A 19975-nucleotide genomic window follows, 5' to 3' on the forward strand; every position below is an offset into this window, starting at 1 on the left:
GTCTATAGTCTAGTCTATAGTCTAGTCTATAGTCTAGTCTATAGTCTAGTCTATAGTCTAGTCTATAGTCTAGTCTATAGTCTAGTGTATAGTCTATAGTCTAGTCTACAGGCTAGTCTATAGCCTAGTCTATAGTCTAGTCTATAGTCTAGTCTATAGCATAGTCTATATTCTAGTCTATAGTCTAGTCTATAGAGTAGTCTATAGTCTAGTCTATGGTCTAGTCTATAGAGCAGTCTATAGTCTAGTATATAGTCTAGTCTATAGTCTAGTCTATAGTCTAGTCTATTGTCTAGTTTATGATCTAGTCTATATTCTAATCTATAGTATAATCTTTAGTCTAGTCTAAGGTGTAGTCTGTAGTCTAGTCTATAGTATTGTCTAGTCTAAAGCCAAATCTTAATCTAGTGAATAGTCATGTCTACAATATAGTCTGTAACCCAGATTATTCATTCTGAAAATTCAATATCTAGAGATCTCTTAATATCATTAGTTTCAACTAAATGAGGATAAGATGCATTATATGCATAAAGAAGTTGCTAATTTCTTTATGTTTCCTTACTTGTGGCTTGTTAATCAAAATTTAGTTAGTTACATTGTGTTTAATAAAGAGTAGCTCTGTTTTTTTTTTTTTTTTTTTTTTTTTTTTTTGACCCATACTTTGGCCGTGACTAAACAGAACGACGTAAACGTTTAGTTCGACTTAGAAAATGATTATTTGAAAGTGTCCTATCTAAGCTGCACTTGTTTTTGCACCTTCTCGCTTCTTATCGCTAATAATATTATCACAGAACACTCCTAAACCATAAAATAAACAATTTCAATCAGCTGTTATAAAACAATAACTTATTTTTTTGGTATAAAAAAATACCATAAAATTATCTCCAGTTAAAAATACAAAAGAGATCCGCTTTATTTAAAGATAATTATTTACCACACCTTTGCTTTACTTCTGACTTGATTTCTAATTAATTTTATTTTTATTACAATTGAACAAAAAAATTATTTATTTATATTTGTGTAAGAAAACAAGAACAGAATAAATAAATTTATTAAACTGCAACTGTAAAACCAACTGTTTGGTTTATTTATTTCAAAAAAACATGTTAACAACGAAACTAATCATCATTAAAATAATATTTGCCCAATTTTTTCTGGTGATAATTGAAAATATACAAGACTTAAATATTAGTACTTATTACCCATATCAATTTCTCTAAGTGCAGTGGCATTTTTTCTTTACCCAAAAATAAATATTATATGAAAATAATCATATATCGCCACTTCAGCGGCAGGAGGTCCTTTAGCAAAAAAAATATTGCACAAAAGTATGCACATTAACATCTTATATAGGAGTAATTGGTATCATATGTTAAGCTTGTATTACACAACGACTTCCTTGGTTGGTACATTTTAATTTTATGAAAAAATGTATGCCACAGTGTGTTTTTTAGCAATTTAATATTAATTAGATATTTGTTAAGTAAAAATATATGTTTCTTAAATAAATATGTCATAAATTTTATCGCTGCTGGAGCTTTTTAACTAAATAATTAAATATATTTGGTTATTCATAAATTTAAGATAAAGGAGAATTAGTTTCATATTCATTATGAAAATTTTATTATACCCTACACCACTATAGTAGGGAGGCTATATTGGGTTTGTGTTGATGTTTATAATGCACAATAATATTCTTCCTATACACATCTTAAAGTATACCAATCGATTTAACTGTATCCGTCCGTCTGTCTAACCTACCATGTTAACCTTGTAATTAAGATCGGTCCATTATTTTACATAGCTCAGTTACTACTGAATCCACGAATAGGACTTGTGAACTTTGAAATCAAACTACAAAGAAATGATCTTCTAGTACCGAGGAAGTCTATTGAAAATGGTTAATATCTATTATTTCACATAGCTCCAATACAAGTGAACCCGTTGAATATGGCTTTTAAATTTATTTAATATCGTATCTTCACGTATCTCTGCAAAAACCAGTTTTAAACAAACAAACTGTAAAGAATGTTATTCACACAGTCAAAAGATCAATAGAAAAAGTTTGTGGTATCGATCCAAGATATATCAAAAGTGCTATATAGACTAAGAACCGAAGTCCATATTGTCCATTTGAGGAAATCATTTAAAACTCACCACCTTAGTTAAAAAGCTGGTGCTTATAGCACATAGTGCTCAAGTGACTTAAGATAACTGGCGCACTGAGTCGTGCCTTCAGTGTTACAAACGTGAAAATAATAATTCCCTTTTAACTTTACGACCTGTGTAACGATCGGAAAACTTTTCAGCTATCAAATGGGCAATAACTTATCTTAGGCCTTAGCCTAAGGCGTTTGAATGAGTGGCATCTCGTAGTAATACCATTGTGGATTTAATTGTTAAAACTAAAAATATATTAGAAAAGCAAGAGAATAACATACCGCATACTTAGCTATCGTCTTTCGGGCTTTATATCAAAATATTAAAATATTTAATTGATACTCCAATGAAACTATTTGTCTCTATGTGGGTACAAAGGTTAAACATGAGACGATCTTTATTAAATTTCGCGAGTTATGTAGTTTTGCTTAAAAGGCTTACATAAGCAGCCAGCCTGCCGGGCAGACGGGCGGACATGAATTAATCGACTCAGAAAATGATTTTTTTTCGTTACAAAAAGTAGCACAAACGCATAATACTTTTTCCCCTTAAAATGAAACTTAGAAGGTATTTTATATTGGACTTAGTTAATATCTGATATAATGGAAAGTTTTTTTTCCAGCTATTTCCGCATACATAAAACCTACAAAAATCTTATTTGTTTCCAGTACTATTAATCAGAAAGGTTTCTCTTTTCAGCAAACGGTTGACACTTCTTCTAGAATTCTAATACTCTTCCTTTTTAATTTATAATATTTTGATTCATAGACATCTTGCAATCGTTCCTACAGTGTTAGGATTGGTTAGAGGATTTCCCAAAATTTATCGGAGATCAACCAATAGTAGTGGCATATAAAAGGTTTTACTGATCTAACTTCACTATTAATGTATATTACAGTACCCTAGAACCCAATACAACCTAATTGTGTATACAACAGATAACGCATTAATAGCATCCTATAACTTTTTACTAGCATAGAATCTATTAGGACATGACAATTTAAGGCCCAATATAACTTGTTACCTCCTGATCTCTGTCTGTAGACATTCATACGGTACGATGAATTACGATGCCTCTATAGGTGATCTATTAAATAAACTAATGAACCTCTGCCGGATTTGATTTCGGATCTACAGTGAAACTCTATATCGGAGATATAGAGCTATGTTAGACATAGCTATGTTAGACACAGCTATGTTAGACATAATATATAGGAAGTAATATTTTTAGATTATAAAAAACATCAGAAAGTTAACCCTTTTTAATCTTAAGCACCTAGGTAGAAGTGTCTATACAAAGAGAACAGAAAGAACAAGTAAGAGTGTTATATTCGGCTGCGCCAAATCTCATATACCCACCATCAAACCGTACGCCGTAAAATGAATGCTCCCCTATAAACATTAGGGTGATATTTTGAATATGGCTAAAGTCAATTATGAACCGAGCTCTTTTGAACTAAAATCAAATATTTTAGTTCAAATTTTAAACCGTGAGCGTATGAGTAATTTTCTGATGAAGACCTTTATATGCGTCAATTATGAACCGATACTCATAGAATTTTGTACATAGATTTCATTTGTATAGAACCTGTTTATGCAAAATTTCGGCGCAATACTCATATTTTAAATAAGATAAACTCGTATTTAAACAACCAAAACTCGTTCTTAAAGGAAACCTTTTATAGGGGCTAGGGTTAGTTATAGATCAGTCCTCATTAAATTCGGAATGAAAAATTATGTTACTAAGTATAAATTTTTTTAATGTCGATTTTCAGCGCTGTACTAGTAATTTTTGTACTTTTGTACTTTTTGTAGATCGATTTTGGTTCATATTAAACATGTTTTTATTGAATATCATCGCTGTACTCGCATTTTTATGCCAGTAATTAGTGTTAATGTAATTTTATAATGGGGACTTACCGACACATTCCGCATGAAATTTGGAGAGAATTTCATAACCGTATTTCATAACTCATATTTTTAAGCCAAAAATTATCGTTTAAGTATCTGATCCTCAAAAAAATTGGTAGAATGATTTTGGCTTCTATTAAACTTTTTTTTGTCGAATTTCATCACTATACTCGTACTTCTAAAGCAGTTATGGCCGTTAAAGCTATTTTCAGAAGGTCCACTTGTATGGGGGCTATCCGAAAAAGTGGACCGATATGGCCCATTTTCAATACCAAACAAACTTTAGCAATATGGAATATTTATGGAAAATTTCAACTATCTTGTCGTGATTTCAACAGACGGCCGGACATGGCTATATAGTTTAAAAATTTAATAAGGACCCGGAATATATATATACTTTTATCGGTCTATGACCAATATTTCGATGTGTTACAAACGGAATGACAAAATCATTATTTTTTGATGGTGGGTATCAAAATTTCGCAAAATATTTTGTAGCAATATGCGTATATTGAAGAAGTCCACATTACAGTTTTTAGATAGCCTGAGGGTTTTTAATATCAGCTTTTTAGAAAAGTGCTTCTATTTACTGCAATGTGGCTTTATTTACAATCCAATGGGCGTGTGGCTCCTCCCATATGAATAAAATACAGTGATAGACAATCGCTTGTACGCAACATGTTTTCTTTTATTTTTAAAGCCATTTTAGGGTTTATTGTAATTTTTTTTAGAAACTGGATTGAACACACCATAGTTATTAAATAATAGAAAAATATTATTAAATATTTGTCTCTAATAAAAATATTAGACAAAAAATTAACTTTCGTTGAGACATTCGTTTGTACGCAGTCATGTAATTATTACTTTTACGAGACTAATTGAATTCTTTTGAGCGAGTATTGGGGTTTAGATATATTTTATATATCTATATATATTTTATAGCCATACGAATTAGAAAAATCTTTATAAAGATATATTATTTGTAGAAATTGCGATTTTATCGCTGTCGAAGCTAAAATAGGAAAAATTTTATCAAAATGTCAAAATTTAGGATTATTTTGAACCAGATTTTTTAATATTTCCTAATAAATACTCATGCTGTATTAAAAATAGCATAAAACTATGAAAAAATTTTAAAAAATGTCTTCCTTAATCAATTTTATGAGAGTAATGTTACAAAAAAAAAAAACTAAAATTATGACAAAAAAATCCCTATTCTCTTAATGAAATAAAGACAAAAATTATACTCCTTGCAGTAAAAAGATCTATTATCATTTCTTTATCCTTGATTTATTCATTACTGTATTAAGAATTGCTTGCAAACCAAGACTTATTAAGATTTATAAGGACAGAAAACTGCACTCTCCATAAGGTCCGATATCGGATATGAATAACTTCTAAAAGTTAATATTTTCAAGTGAAAAAAAGTTAGACTTATATTGTCTAAGGCGTTACAATAACGTATTGTACGAATTGAACCAAAACGCCGCTAAAAGTACAAATTACATTTCGATTGGGAAATTGCGGAATTTTTTCACCCAAAATTAGATTTGGAATATTCTTTGATTTGTTAGAAGATTGTTTAGCAGAAAAAATAATGAAAAATTGCGACTTGAGATACAATTTCTATCCAAAAATGGCTTTTGGGTTTGGATTGATTTTCCGACAAACTTTTAAGACACAACCAATCAAATTTATAAATTATTTTTATGCTTATTATAAATTATGTAAAGTGCGTACAAACGAATGTCTCAGACAACTTTTTTCTTTCAAAAGTTAAAAAAATATGTTGCGTACAAACGAATGTCTACCACTGTACTATCATATGTATATCTCGTAACCATTAGAACTAGAATTCTCAAATTTTACATTGGCAACACTGAAATCATTATGAACATTTGCAAAAAGTTAGTGATCCTAAATATAATAGAAGAAGTGACACCCTTATGAATTAAATACTAAGGCTAGTATTATGTAGTACTATCTGAAAAACATAAAAAATATATTTAAAACTTGTATGTCTTCTGTATATAATTTTAATCATTAATTTTTATTTCTTTTTACAGGTAATGAAAGTGACCAACCATTATTGTTCTAAGTAAGTTTAATAAAATTTTGCATTTTTTGAAAATACTTGCGTATTGGTAAATAAACAAATTAAATGAAATTCAATAGAATAAAAAAATAATAAAAATACCATTAGTAAAGAAATTTGTTTTTCATAATCTTTTACAAACATTATAATCTATTGGAACTGGAAATTGCTTTTCTTCTTCTTGCTGAGTCAAACAATAAGAAGCGGCCCACATTGAATGAAAGATATGAAAAACTGAAGATTAACTAAACAATCAACTTTTAACCACATTTTTGGTTTCAGTTTTTTTTTTTTTTTGCTATCTTTGTATCTTTATTATTGTTATTGTTGTTATAAAATAAATTTTACAGGTTTTACAGATGAATGTATTTGGTTTTTGTTTATCTTTCGAGTTAGTTGCAGTTTCGTTTTTTATATGTTTTTCTAACTGAATTGTGATGACTGCACCTGTTTTTGGTGCTGAAAAAATAAAAAAAAAACTAGAAGGAAGATTGAAAAAACATAAAATTGCTAGAAAAATATTATTATTTCTTTAGCTGTTTAAAGCCAAACTACATTTTTGAGAAATTTAATTTGTTTGATATTTTCTTGCATCAACTTTACTCTACATTACATCAAGAGGTAAAGTGAAATTATTTATCTAAAAAGTAAAATTATCGGAATGAAATAGATTTTTGTATGAAAAAGTCTAGAATATATTTGAATGTAAAATAACTAAATAATTTAATAACAAAATTCTTTAAAAAACTTTGTGTTTAATCCATAGCTTTCAAGAAAACTTCATCATCATCACATAGCTCCAGATTAATTTCTTTTAGGGTATTTAATAATCTTAATAACCCAATAGTAACAAAATTTTTTCACAATTTTATTTTCAATTTCTCACTAACGCCAACGTAAATACTAAAATTTTCTATTTTATATTCTTCTGTTTTATTTTGATATTTTTCCTTTTTATTCATTTAAACATACTACAAGAAAAGGCTTTTCATAGTGGGTTTTAAAAGTATATTCTTTTAAAAATTTCTTTCATATTTTTCAGTTTATGTTATATGAAAAATTAAGACATGTTATTAACTTTAGCTTGGCGCCTCTTTTTTTTCAAAATAAAATATTTGTGTTCTTTTTATTGTGATGTTTACTTTTGCATTTTGTTTATGGAGGCGTTATTTTGATAGCGGATTTATTTAAACCAATAAAAATTTTTACAAGTATTTTATCTTCAATTCTGTTTAAAAACGATAACTTTATTATGCTTATGATATAATTTATATTATCATTATATAGAGTCTTTCCTTTTTTAAAATTTATACGATATCATACTGAAGAACGCAATATGTATTAGCCGAAGTTTTACACTAAATAGTAACTCTTTCGGAATGCATTAAAAGTACTGGACCTCAGAGCAAACAATATTTTCCAAAACTGGAAAAATGTTCCTGTTGCCGTCCTTGTAAAATTATACGATGATCTAAACTAGGCCTGTTTGTTGAAGTCACGAAATATTCATCATTGTTTTCTCAAAATCCTTTAGAAATATGATAGTCATATATATTTAAATGTGATGAATTAAAGCACAAGTTTCTTTTAAATATACAAAAACTGTTCTGAAGTATCTCCGATTATAACCTATGGATCCATAAAAGGGTCCCTTTAGAAAATAAATTTAACGCTCACATCGCTACTCTCTCTACATAATTCTACAAGCGTTGCATCATCAGTTCTAGTTCAGTTCTATTTCAGTTCTATATCAGTTCTAGTTCAGTTCTAGTTCAGTTCTAGTTCAGTTCTAGTTCAGTTCTAGTTCAGTTCTAGTTCAGTTCTAGTTCAGTTCTAGTTCAGTTCTAGTTCAGTTCTAGTTCAGTTCTAGTTCAGTTCTAGTTCAGTTCTAGTTCAGTTCTAGTTCAGTTCTAGTTCAGTTCTAGTTCAGTTCTAGTTCAGTTCTAGTCCAGTTCTAGTTCAGTTCTAGTTCAGTTCTAGTTCAGTTCTGGTTAAGTTCAAAACATTGATTCTTTAGTGTCATTGACATATAATTTATATATTAAATATATTCTTATTTTATTGGTTTCCGCCCTCAATTTCTAGTCCGCCTATTTTTCTCAAAATTTTTGTACCTCTAACTGTATGTTTCCCTAGATGTACTAATGTAAAATTATCTTTATATGAGTTACCATGCCCACTATAAAAACTCCTCCTATTTTTAAAACAACAGCTAGAAATTAGTTACATAAATATTTTATTTTTATTCATTAGAAATTAACCAAATTCTGACTTCTATGGATACATGTAACCTTATCAAAAATGCAACTTTACCTTATAACTTTTATTAAGCAATAATATTCTTGTAAAGTTAAGAATAAATGCTGTACATATTTTTCAACATAATTTATCAAGCATGAGTCTAATTTGACAGTTGTTGAAACATAATATAAAATTGATAAAATCTTCCAAATCCACTGGTATCTTGTTACTTTTTTTAACTTAGTCGTATAAAACATTCCCACACAAATCATTTTTATTAATTTTTGCTATAAAAAATATATACATTTATTAATATTATGAATTTTTATAATGTTTGCTGGCGAATAAGGAAAACTTGTCAATATTCCAGCGAAAGTGTTAAATCATAAACACCCACCCATATTTACTAAAGTAAAGGCCGTGCCCATTTCAACACTTTAATTTACAATGCAACAAGTTTTTCCTCAACACATTTCAAGTACAACAAATTGTACTTTTCAAAAGTGTTAAAAAAAAGAATTGAAACATTTGTCGTTTTTTATTAGTTTTTTTTTTTTATTTGTTGGCTTCTCCTCTAAGCAGAATTTTATGCAAAACCTAAAGTAAACTGGGTGAGTATGAGGGTTTTTTTGTTTTGTTTTTGCTTACCAGATCACACAGAAAACAGAAATTGACAAAATGTCACAATTGTTGCTGTTTGTTAGAGTTGTTGGTGTCTTGTTGGTGTTACTGTTGTATTATAAATACGTGTCAGATTTAAATCAAAATGTTAGAAATAGCAAAAACTCGCGTTTTTTTTTTTGCGTCAAACAAAAAAGAGTCTTTACCACCATTTTTGGTAACACTTTTAAAGTTGAATTGCTGTGTTTTTTTCGTATAGTTTTAGTTTATTTCGGTTTTCATCTTTGTACAATGTGTAGTCATTACATGTGGCAGACACTTAATTAAAATAGACATACATTTTGTACACGTTGTTGCATGTGTATAAACAGAAACATAAAATCTTGCACGTCAAACACACCCATTTTGTTACAATTTTTTGTCGTTTATTCTTTTGGTAATTCTTCTCATATGTGTAGTTTTTATAATTTTGGAGAGTGACGTTTTTTCTTGGTTTCTGCAATATTTGAATGGAATACACAAATACTAAATTTTAAAAATAACATTTGCAACACACTACTGACAGTTTGACAAAAAATATTTGATACAAACATGTACGTATGTCTGTTACCATTTTCTGTTTGGGGTAATTTATGTATTTTCCTAAATGTTAATGGTCAATCAACTAGGTTAATTGCAATATTTTTTTCCATAATACATTTTTGTTATTAATTTATAATTATAATGAAAAAGTAAAAAATGAAAACATAAATAATTTATAGCCATTTGTCGGAGATGGACTTCAAAAAAAAATACCTGTTTGTGTTTTTAAATCTATTTCTTATAGTTTGCTTATCAAAAAACAAAAGACTTAAGACACAAACTTTATTTCTTTTTAAACGAATTTTTAAACTAAAGTTTTTTATAAATATAAATAGTATGCAGATTCAATTTGCTTTTATGTTTAACTAAATTAAGTTGGAAGACCTAAATCATATTAATAAAAACAATATCAATTTAAAATTTAAATTTTAATAAATTTTATTTAAGCTTCACTTCCACATCTTAATTAGGATGCATTGCATTTTTTTGGTTTGTTTGAGCATTTTGTCTAACTTTAGAAACAATAATTGATTATAAACGAGTTTTAAAAGTAACAAACAAACCAACAAACGGGGTTGCAGCGCCATTTGGTCTAAGTCTGACAACTTTAGTTAATAATTAATATTTTATTTTTAATATATTTATAATAGAAATAATTGAAATCCATATATATGTATTTATAATTTTTGTGTACAACCGCATGGTAGTTTATACTTGTATAAAATCAAGTATAGAACATTTAATAATTCAAGTATGCAGATGTTTTTTTTTATTTTAAAACTTCAAAGAAATTTTAACATTATTTATTACGAGAACCGATTTAGTCAATTAACCAGTTATCTTCATCTTTTTAACCCATACTTTGCCGAAGAGTTTGAAAAGAGTTTATGCGTCTGTGCTGATGTAATATTGGTCATACACCCACCTTAAAGTATACCAATCGGCTCAGAATAACTTTCTGAGAAGATTTAATTGTAATAATTTGATACATAAATAGTTTTGAAGTAGTCGAAAATTCGTCTACCAACTTTACTCTCACTCTCCTATGAGCCCTCTTATATAAAATCTTTATTTTTGTTAACAATTAGCAAAAATAATGGTCCGCCATGTGCGACTATACATTCATACTTGTTTTACCCTGCACCACTGTTGTGGGGAGGGTATATTGTGTTTGTTCTGATTTTTGTAACAAACAGAAATATTCTTCCTTTACCTTAAAGTATACCAACCGGCTTAGAATAATTTTCTGAATCGATTAAGCTATGTCCGTCCATCCGTCCGTCTGGCTGGCTATCTATGTATGTAAACTTTGTGCGCAAGGTACAGGCGGCAATTTTCAAGATAATTGGATGAAATTCGGTACACACGCTTCTATGTACTAATTACGACAAAAGTAAAATGTTCCTTAAAAACCACTGAACATAACAAGATTTTCAATCGCGCAAAAAACAATTGCTAGCGCTCAATTCAAAAAAAATTCAAATAGAACGGTAAATCTCTAAATAAAGTACTTATTTATGTGATTATATGTATGTGCTTATAAGAGTACTTAAAAGTTGTGCAGATGGTAAGTAGTAGTCATTGAAAAAAGTGAATTTTTAAATTCAAACAATTACCGAGTTTTTGCTGGGAGATACTTAAAAGTCATCTCCTCGAGGCATCTTTATTATATTCTCCAAAGGAATCCATTTCTAAAAATTAAATAGAGAATTCTAGAAAAATATAAATATCAATTTTTATTTCTGCTTTAAGTGAATACTTCTTGAGTAGACTTTAACTCATGGTCCCTTGGACCTACATATTGGATATCATAAACACAGAGGGGTATCCCAATTATAACACACAGTCCCCTCTTTAGGATTCTGCATTTGAAACTTATACCGAAATAGTAATTTCATCATGCATCAGTGTGTAATGTAAAGTCTAGAAATCATGCGACTCCATTAGTTTATGTGATCTTTTTTAGCCACAAAGTGAGTTAGAGACGACCTACCTCCCTCGTTATTCATTGTATGATATTCGAGGTCCACATTTATTCTGCTACAGTACATAGAGGGGTTACCGAAAAACGAATTAAGTAATAAAATAAGCCCAATTCTAGTTCTTAATTACAGGGGACACACTGTTATAAATCGGATATATTTATACCTGGAACAAGAAGTGAATATTTATCTATAATGCATATTTATAATAATGCATTTTCTTGTATTTTTCTCTACAAATGTGTCGGATGAAGAAGTCCTATGATAGGAACATAGGACTTCTTTATCCGACATATTTGTAGAGAAAAATACAAGACACTTTAATGCGGGTAAATAAACGCCGAAACCACCAGATTGATTCTGTTACAAAGTTCGAAAATCTGCCATGATCCCATCAATTTCCATGGTACTATATAAGTTAATTTCTCTTCTTGTGACTCGAATCAAAAAACCTTTCCAGTTTATATTCTCGCCAGACTAATAGCACCAGTAATACCAGTTCAAATATATAACATGCATCGTGGCATATAATTCTAACATAATTCGTACTAAATGGGAACACCTGACTTTTGGCCTATTCCAAACTTATTCAACAACGGTCTTGTCAAAGAATAATCAAGTAACAAAAACTTCGCTCAATTTTTCGAGCTTTCTATACTCTGACCATTGCTGCCCCGTTGCTTAATTTGAGAGTTATACAAACATCACTTACAACTGTGCTGTTGTGCTGTTGTTCTGTTGCTGGTGCTCTGTTGGGTTAGCAACAGCACCTAAAACGTATTTGGTAAACCGAAACACGAATCCAACAAATTAGCTCACAGAGAAAATACTATGGTAATTCCGGTAAGAACAGGATTTTTCCTTAACATACCTGGACAAGGAAGAAAAATTCAATTCAACTCTGCCTGGCGGGTAAAAAGTTCCTGTGGTACCAGATTATGTGATTCTGCAAATCATATCAAGAAAAGGCCAAGGATACAGTTTTCAGTCCCGACAGCCTAGGGGTACTGGTAGCACCTCTTTTCCTCGCAATATCGATCATATCAAGATGGAGTATTTCATTAATGTAATATGCCAACTGTAGGAGACGTTTCTAACTGCTAATGCTTTAAAATCGCCGAGTTGCTTCTAAAGGGTCATATCTCAAAATTCAAGGTTCTTTTACTCACTATTAAAAAATTCGAGCCCTTCTAAAAACTTTCACTTATCTTTTATGTTGTTAATCACATTTTCCTAATCATCTCACTTTGCTTTGCAAACCTTTTCACTATAAATAGAGAATATGTTTTCACATTGGTGGGAGACAAGAAAATAATCTACAATTTTAAAATTTCTCAATTTCTAAAGCAATAAGATTCTGGTAGGCAATTTTAAATTTGTTTATAAAATTATTATAAATTATATAGGCTAAAGTTCTAGAGGTTATCAGCTATTTCTAATATTTCCAAACATTTATAAATATATTCAAATAGAAAATATTGACAAAACCGTGTTGTTCCACTAAATAACAGGTTTCAAAATCTAGAAACAAAATTATTTGAAACACAATATTAATTTTATAACGTAGAAGAAAAAAAAAACATAAAAATTATAGTTGTTTATTTATAATTGCAAATAGAAAAAAATGTCTTTTACAACTTGGATAGACAATATAATAACAGGCTTCAAAATTATTATAGATTACAAGCCTTAAGCTTTATTTTAATTAAATATTCCATACAATAAAATAAACCATGCTTTTTTTTGATTTCTAACAAAAAAAAAAATCAAAGTAAAATAACAAATAACCAAATCGAAAAATCAATCAACATTTTTACAACACATTATTTAAATTACAATTTTATAGCCTTAAAATAATAAAAAACCAGTAGGGTATCGGCGGAATATTAAACCTCTTTTTATTTAAATATTTTAAATTTTTTTTTTTTATTCCGATTTTTTACCATTTGTTTCTTTTAATAACAAATAAATATAAGCTAATTGTTCTACTTTTTTCGGTTGAAAAAAAAGCGTTAAAAATACATTTTTCATAAAAAAAGCAAACTTGATTAACTGCGTGTATTCCATTGTCCGCAGGGTAAACGAATAGTTTACGGTGATGTGGTGTATGGCAAAATATGTATTTATATAAATTTCAATTTCAAATGGTTAACGCCTTATGACTAGGCCTTATGCCAAATAAATAAACACAATAAAACACCCCTTCTATGTAATAATATGGAAAATAATAATAAACCCAAAAGTTTAATACTGTTGAAACAGAAATCTTTTTTTTGCCGCCATCATCATTCTTCAGAAATCAATGTACGTATAATATCTATAAACCTTAACTACTCATAAAATCCAAAGGTATTGTTTTCATAATCAAATTTGAAAAATGCCTAAACATTAAACAAATATTGAGTTTTGCTCTTGGTACCCTACAAAATTATAGTGGTGGTGTTTGTGTTGATGTTTAAAACGTTTAAAAATACTGATCTTATACCACCTTAAAGTACCTACATCGTTTGACTTAGTATCAAGATCTAATTTAGATTATTCTGTCCAATAATTGCCGAAAGTAGTTTACGTGGGTTGTTCGCTAGTTAGCGAGTACACTCGGAGGCATTGTCGTAATGGTGATGTTTTTAGAGTTACCCTTCCCTTATGTTGAGAGTCTATACATAGAGCAGAATGGACTTCCTTCCTAATTCCGTTAAATATGTGTCCTGCGGTCCCCATGATAACAAAACGGTATATTTATATATAAAAATGAATGTGTGTTTGTATGTTTGTATATTTGAAGTTTGTAGACTTCTAATCGTCTGAACCGATTGACAAAATAGGCAGGATGGCTATAGTGGGCGTGGCATATTCCAATCCCCCATATTAAAGAAATATTTATTTACTACATCTGAGAATATATAACAGTTAGAGTTCTCATATATTGCCAGATACACTTTGGAGGGCGGACTAGCAGCAGGGGGCGTGGCACCTCCCATATAGTTTAATTACAAAAAATCGTTTATATTAGAAACTATTAAAGTCAGAATCTTGAAATTTTGTACGAAGAACTTTAACTTCCGAGTAAAATTTTTTTGGTTTGCAACTCCCATATGAATTAAAATTTTACATGAAAAACTTTGCAAAAATTTAGAGAAAAATTCGCGAACTTTCAATGGAGTGGATTGGCACTTTCCATATCTGGGAAACTATTAAATTTGTCTTAGATTATATTAAAATCTTAATTAACGTTTGAAAAAATCTGTGAAATTTGGAAAAAATTACATCTCCAATATGGACGGTATCTCCGTTTTTGGTTAGTGTGAAAAAATTAAAATATAGAAAAATTAAAAAATAATTAACTATATTTTTCTTCATCCAAACAACTTTGTCAGAGTGGGCCAGAACAGTCACGATATTGTGCAAAGTCTAGTAATGTATCAGGGGTGTGTGAAACTCATAGCAATTTAAAGTGATGTGTTGTGTCAGTAGTGACAACGATTGAATGCAATTGAGAAGACATTTCGACTTAGCAACATTGGAGTTAAAAGCCTTCATTGATTCAAGTAAGTCCATGTATATATGAATATTCGAGACTGAAAAGTAAAGGTGACTGCCCTTTGTCATTTGAATTCTAATTTCTACAATATATTATGGATCCTTATAGATAGTGGAGCTGATTAAGTTAAATCTGTCTGTATGTTTATTTTTGCAATCTAAATCTTCAATAATTCTGTCAGGAAACCGGAACAACAGCTGAAAATTTAGCTTTAGAATGTTTAACAACTGCTCAATTATGGGTTGAGAAGTTCCTGATAGGTATTTTCTCTACATCACAACTTGTCCATGAATTTCGGACATCTCTGAGCGAAATGGCGAGATATTCGAACCCCTTGTATGGTTTAAAGGACATAGAGCTCTGATAATTTCTTTTGGGTTCTTCTAACAGCCATAAAAAGGCAAATTTTTTATATGTCAACCATATGCTCAAATTCGATGGTCGAGTGAAGTTGCTTGATCTCCAGAACTATATGACCCTACATATATCCAAAGACTTCAGTTAGGTTATATTGTATCATAACTGATCATCAAGGTGCTTATCTTAATGAAGATGAAAAGAAGACGATAGTCCATCTTTCGGACAATATGTTTCAATGATCTATCAAATCTGTAAAATGTTAACGAAAACGACTATCTGAATTCTTGAACTTGCCAAAATGGGTTTAAACTACAAATTCTCACAGAACTGGGCATTGAACTGGACATTGTCCTTTATCTCTCTCCTCACTTTCCCTCTTTTTGGGATATTTCTTCTCTTCTTCTTACATTTTTATTTACAAAAGGGTCAATACTGACTCCATGACTCATGACTCCAATATGAGTCTTCCACATAACTGCCAACATCGATATCACTTGTTATTTCCTTATTGCTATTCGGACCCTGATATTACCCTATCCAGGAACCGGGGATCAGTATAATAGGAAATTTTCATTTTTCTTCTGAAGAAACAGATTTATCTTTTAGTTATTTTGACATTCAGACCTTTTGGTGAAGGTCAAGCGAAAACAGGATTTACTAAGTCTACCTTTATAAATAATTTGAAGCCTTCACCTTTAGAAGAATAACCAACATTATCTGTAGATGATGATATAATTCCCCCATCAGTTAAGATCCTTAGAATGCTGTTAATTATTAACAGATTCAATCTGGAACTGGTCTAGAGATTGAATAAGATTTTTAGTTTGTACCTTATGAAAACTAGATCTTTCATTCAATGGAATGGTCCATATTACACTACCCAGCAGAGGTTGTCTTTTGCACTACTATTACTTAAGATGGTGTCTTTTTGCGCCTAGCTTCTTCCTTAATTTTTATTTGGAAGCGGATTCGGCTGACGTACACAAGAACTGATATGATTCTTTCTAGAAACTACTATGTCTATATATTTGAAAATTTGAAATGGTTTTTCTTCATAATTATTTCTTTACTCAGTGTTCTGCCCTTTAGAAGATCAAATATTCGTTGCTTAATGAAACTGGGTCCAATAAAAGTTTCTGGAGCTGCATCTTTAACTTCCTCTTCTATGACCAATTATTTCGGAGATCTATAAGTTAGCTTTAAAGTTCTTCGCTCTGTTACCATTTGCTTTATACTTTTTGACAAAAAACTGTTTATATATCTTTGTAGGGTATCTTATGGTTAACTACCCTACACTCTACTTACTTGCTTGTTTTTTTTTGCTTCTATTTTAACTTATTACGAATTATGTATTTGGATCATAATGTAGCGCCTTTTTTTGTTTATTTCTCTGCCATTGTAAAATAATGAAGCTTAAAATAGTAAAATGTTAATGTTTTTGTTAAATGAAGTACATACTTCATACATTATTAGCTAAAGTTAAGGCACACAAAAAAACAAAAATATAAAGAAAAAACACTAAATAAAATAAAGGGCAACAATAGCAAAAATATTTAGAGCATTGACATTTGATTGATGTTGGCACGGGGTCAGTTTTTATGTTGAACGTTTTTTTTTTTTTCTATTCTACTTTATTTATGCTGTAAACAATAGATAAATATTTTGAATTGAGTTTTTGTTTAATAATATATTTTTTAAAATATGTATAAAATTTTTATTGGGTGGCAACATTTAGTATTAAAAAAAAATAATTTGACGTCATAATCTTTATTTTAATAGTCTCTTAATAATTTTTTACATAATTTAATCACAAAGGTAAAAATTTGTCTCGTTAAGCTTAAAATATTTGCAAATTAAAGTTAATCACTTGAAGCTAAAACATTAAAGCCGCCATATTTTTTTTAATTCCTAATTTATTTTACCGTTACATTATGATTTTACCTACACCATATAAACTATATAAATTAATAAATTATTTAATATATTCAGTTACATCTACATATATAAAATTTAATATTTTTATCTAAAAACAAAAGACTTAAGTAACAAGCGTCAAATATTTATGTTTATTCATGGATTTTCGAAGTCAATTTGGACAACAACATTATTAAAATATTAATCTGATAAAATTATAGATATAAACATATTATTAGTATTAAATGTAAAACAAGTTATCTGTGACGTATTTTACACTCTTTTTATTAGTATGAAACTGAATTATAAAAGATTCCCTCAATGTTTGTTGACCAAACATACAGTAGCCTAATTATTTATTGTTTTTAATATTATACACATTGTATATGTTTGGGTCCAAATATATGCAATTTGTATATATTTGGGCAAATAAAGGGAATGTATAGAATACTTTTTCCTAATTGAAGAGCTAATTTGTGTCTTTTACTTTCTTGATATCTGTTCTTTTTAAGAAAGGAAAATTTGTATTAAATATGATTTTGATACCTTTGTTGGCTCTTAATAACTTGTTTAACTAGTAAACATAATACGATTTAGCCATGTTCATCTGTCATTTAGTCAGTGTGCATGAAATTAATGTCAAAGTGCTTTAGGTGAACACTAGTCTTGACGGCCTAATTTTACGGTGGCCTTTTTTAACCACTGTTTATTTTACACACCGGTAGCAACTTACTTATATGAAATTTCCGGCCCAATATTCTTGCTCTAGCTATCCAATCTCTAACCATTTTTCCATATACAAAAACATCACTTCCGTTTACTGCCACGCAGGTGGGATGGCCTTTGTTGAGTCGACAATAGCACCTAGAAACCTAACCGGTAGACCGAAGTACAAATCCATCAATTTAGCCGAGTTTTTATTCTTACTAACAGGTACAAACTGTGGTAAATCCGGTATGAACAGAGTTTTCTCCGAACGTATATACCCGGACAAGGAAGAAAAAATTCAATGGTCACATTTTTATAAGATACTTTTCATACAGCTCATTCAACCCAGCATACTTCTTATTTATACGACACATTCATAAGATAAAAACATAAAAGGCCTGTATACCCCTATACTCATACTATGCCACAGTCACTCCACTGTGGTTATCTGTTGTCATCGGCATAACACCGAACTTATTCCGATTTATAAATGATCATGTAACAGTCTTTTAACCGCAACTAACTGTTCCTGTGAATTTAGGTTTAAGCCACAACGACTACGTGGATCCAAAGGAACCTTAACCAACTAACCAGCCATTACATAGTCTTGCGGGTAACTGGGCACCCTATTATAGGATTTTATGGCACTCTGGTTAGACCTCATGTCAAATCATTCCAAGAATTAGCTGAGAAGTAAAATGTTATCACCAAATTTATATTTCTGACAGACTAGAGGTACTGGTAGCATCTTTTTACCACAAGATTGCATTACACCAAGATGCGAGTTATATATCAATGAAAAATTCCCTGCAGGGAACGTACTTGTGCATGTTGAAATTAGTTTTCTGAAGATATCCTCGGGATCCGAATCTTCCATAATTCTTTCAAACATATGTTTGGGAAGCGGATTTTTCTATACTTTTTTGTACTTCAAAAGGCAACTTTTGAATTTTCTGAAATATTAAACAAAAAAAATTATTCTAAATGTACATCGGTAAATTATTAATACATATTCATTAAAATATTACCGAAAATGCAATTTTTTGCGAAATCCGTCGAACTATACAAACTATTGTTCTAAATGTTCTACCGTTTTATTCCCTTACCTATTGTTCATAATTCTCCACGAGATATTTCAAAAATTAAAAATTATTAAAAAAAATTGCAAATAAACTGAAATTTTAGTTTTGAAACGGCTGATAAAAAAATCGAACTTTACCGACTGCAGCTGAGAACAATTTTTCGTTATTTTATAAGGAAAACAACTAGTATTGGAGTAAGTACATATATATTTTAAGTACCCTACACCACTTTAGTGTAAAGGGTAAATTGAATGTGCTGATGTTTGTAGTGCACAATAATATTGGTCCTGTACCCACCTTATAGTATATCAATCGGCTCAGAATCATTTACTGAGTCGATTTAGTCCGTCTGTCTGTCCGTGTGTCTGTCCATCTGTCTGTCAGTGTGTCTGTCCATCTGTCTGTCATTCTGTCTGTCAGTCTGTCCATGTAAACCTTGTAATAAAACTACAGGTCGCAATTTTGGAGATAATTAATTAAATTTGGCATATGATCTTCTATAGTACCGTAGACGAAACCTATTGCAAATGGTTAACGTCGGTAAATTATTTCACCTAGCCCTCATACGACTGAACCCGCCGAATAGGGCTTTTAGGTTCAAAACTATGTTAAAACAAGTAAGAAGTAATAGACGGGATAGGCCAACCATATAATACCCTACACCAGTATACGAATAAAATATAATTTACTTTTCATACTGTGCCTCAGATAAACATTATTAAACTGTTATTTGTTTAATAAAACTGTAGAAATTTAAGTAAAATTTTGATGGGGGCCT

General features: G+C 29.8%; 1 long non-coding RNA gene across 1 annotated transcript in view; it reads left to right on the top strand.

The window, feature by feature from the left end:
• The window catches only part of LOC124419417, a 131288-nt gene extending 123407 nt beyond the window's left edge, over positions 1–7881 (top strand). The window contains exon 3 of the long non-coding RNA XR_006940572.1: positions 6138–7881. This is a non-coding gene — a long non-coding RNA (uncharacterized LOC124419417). The remainder of the gene's footprint in view (positions 1–6137) is intronic.
• The last annotated feature ends 12094 nt before the right edge of the window (positions 7882–19975 follow it).

Source organism: Lucilia cuprina, chromosome 4, assembly GCF_022045245.1.
Source record: "Lucilia cuprina isolate Lc7/37 chromosome 4, ASM2204524v1, whole genome shotgun sequence".
Lineage (NCBI taxonomy): Eukaryota > Metazoa > Arthropoda > Insecta > Diptera > Calliphoridae > Lucilia > Lucilia cuprina.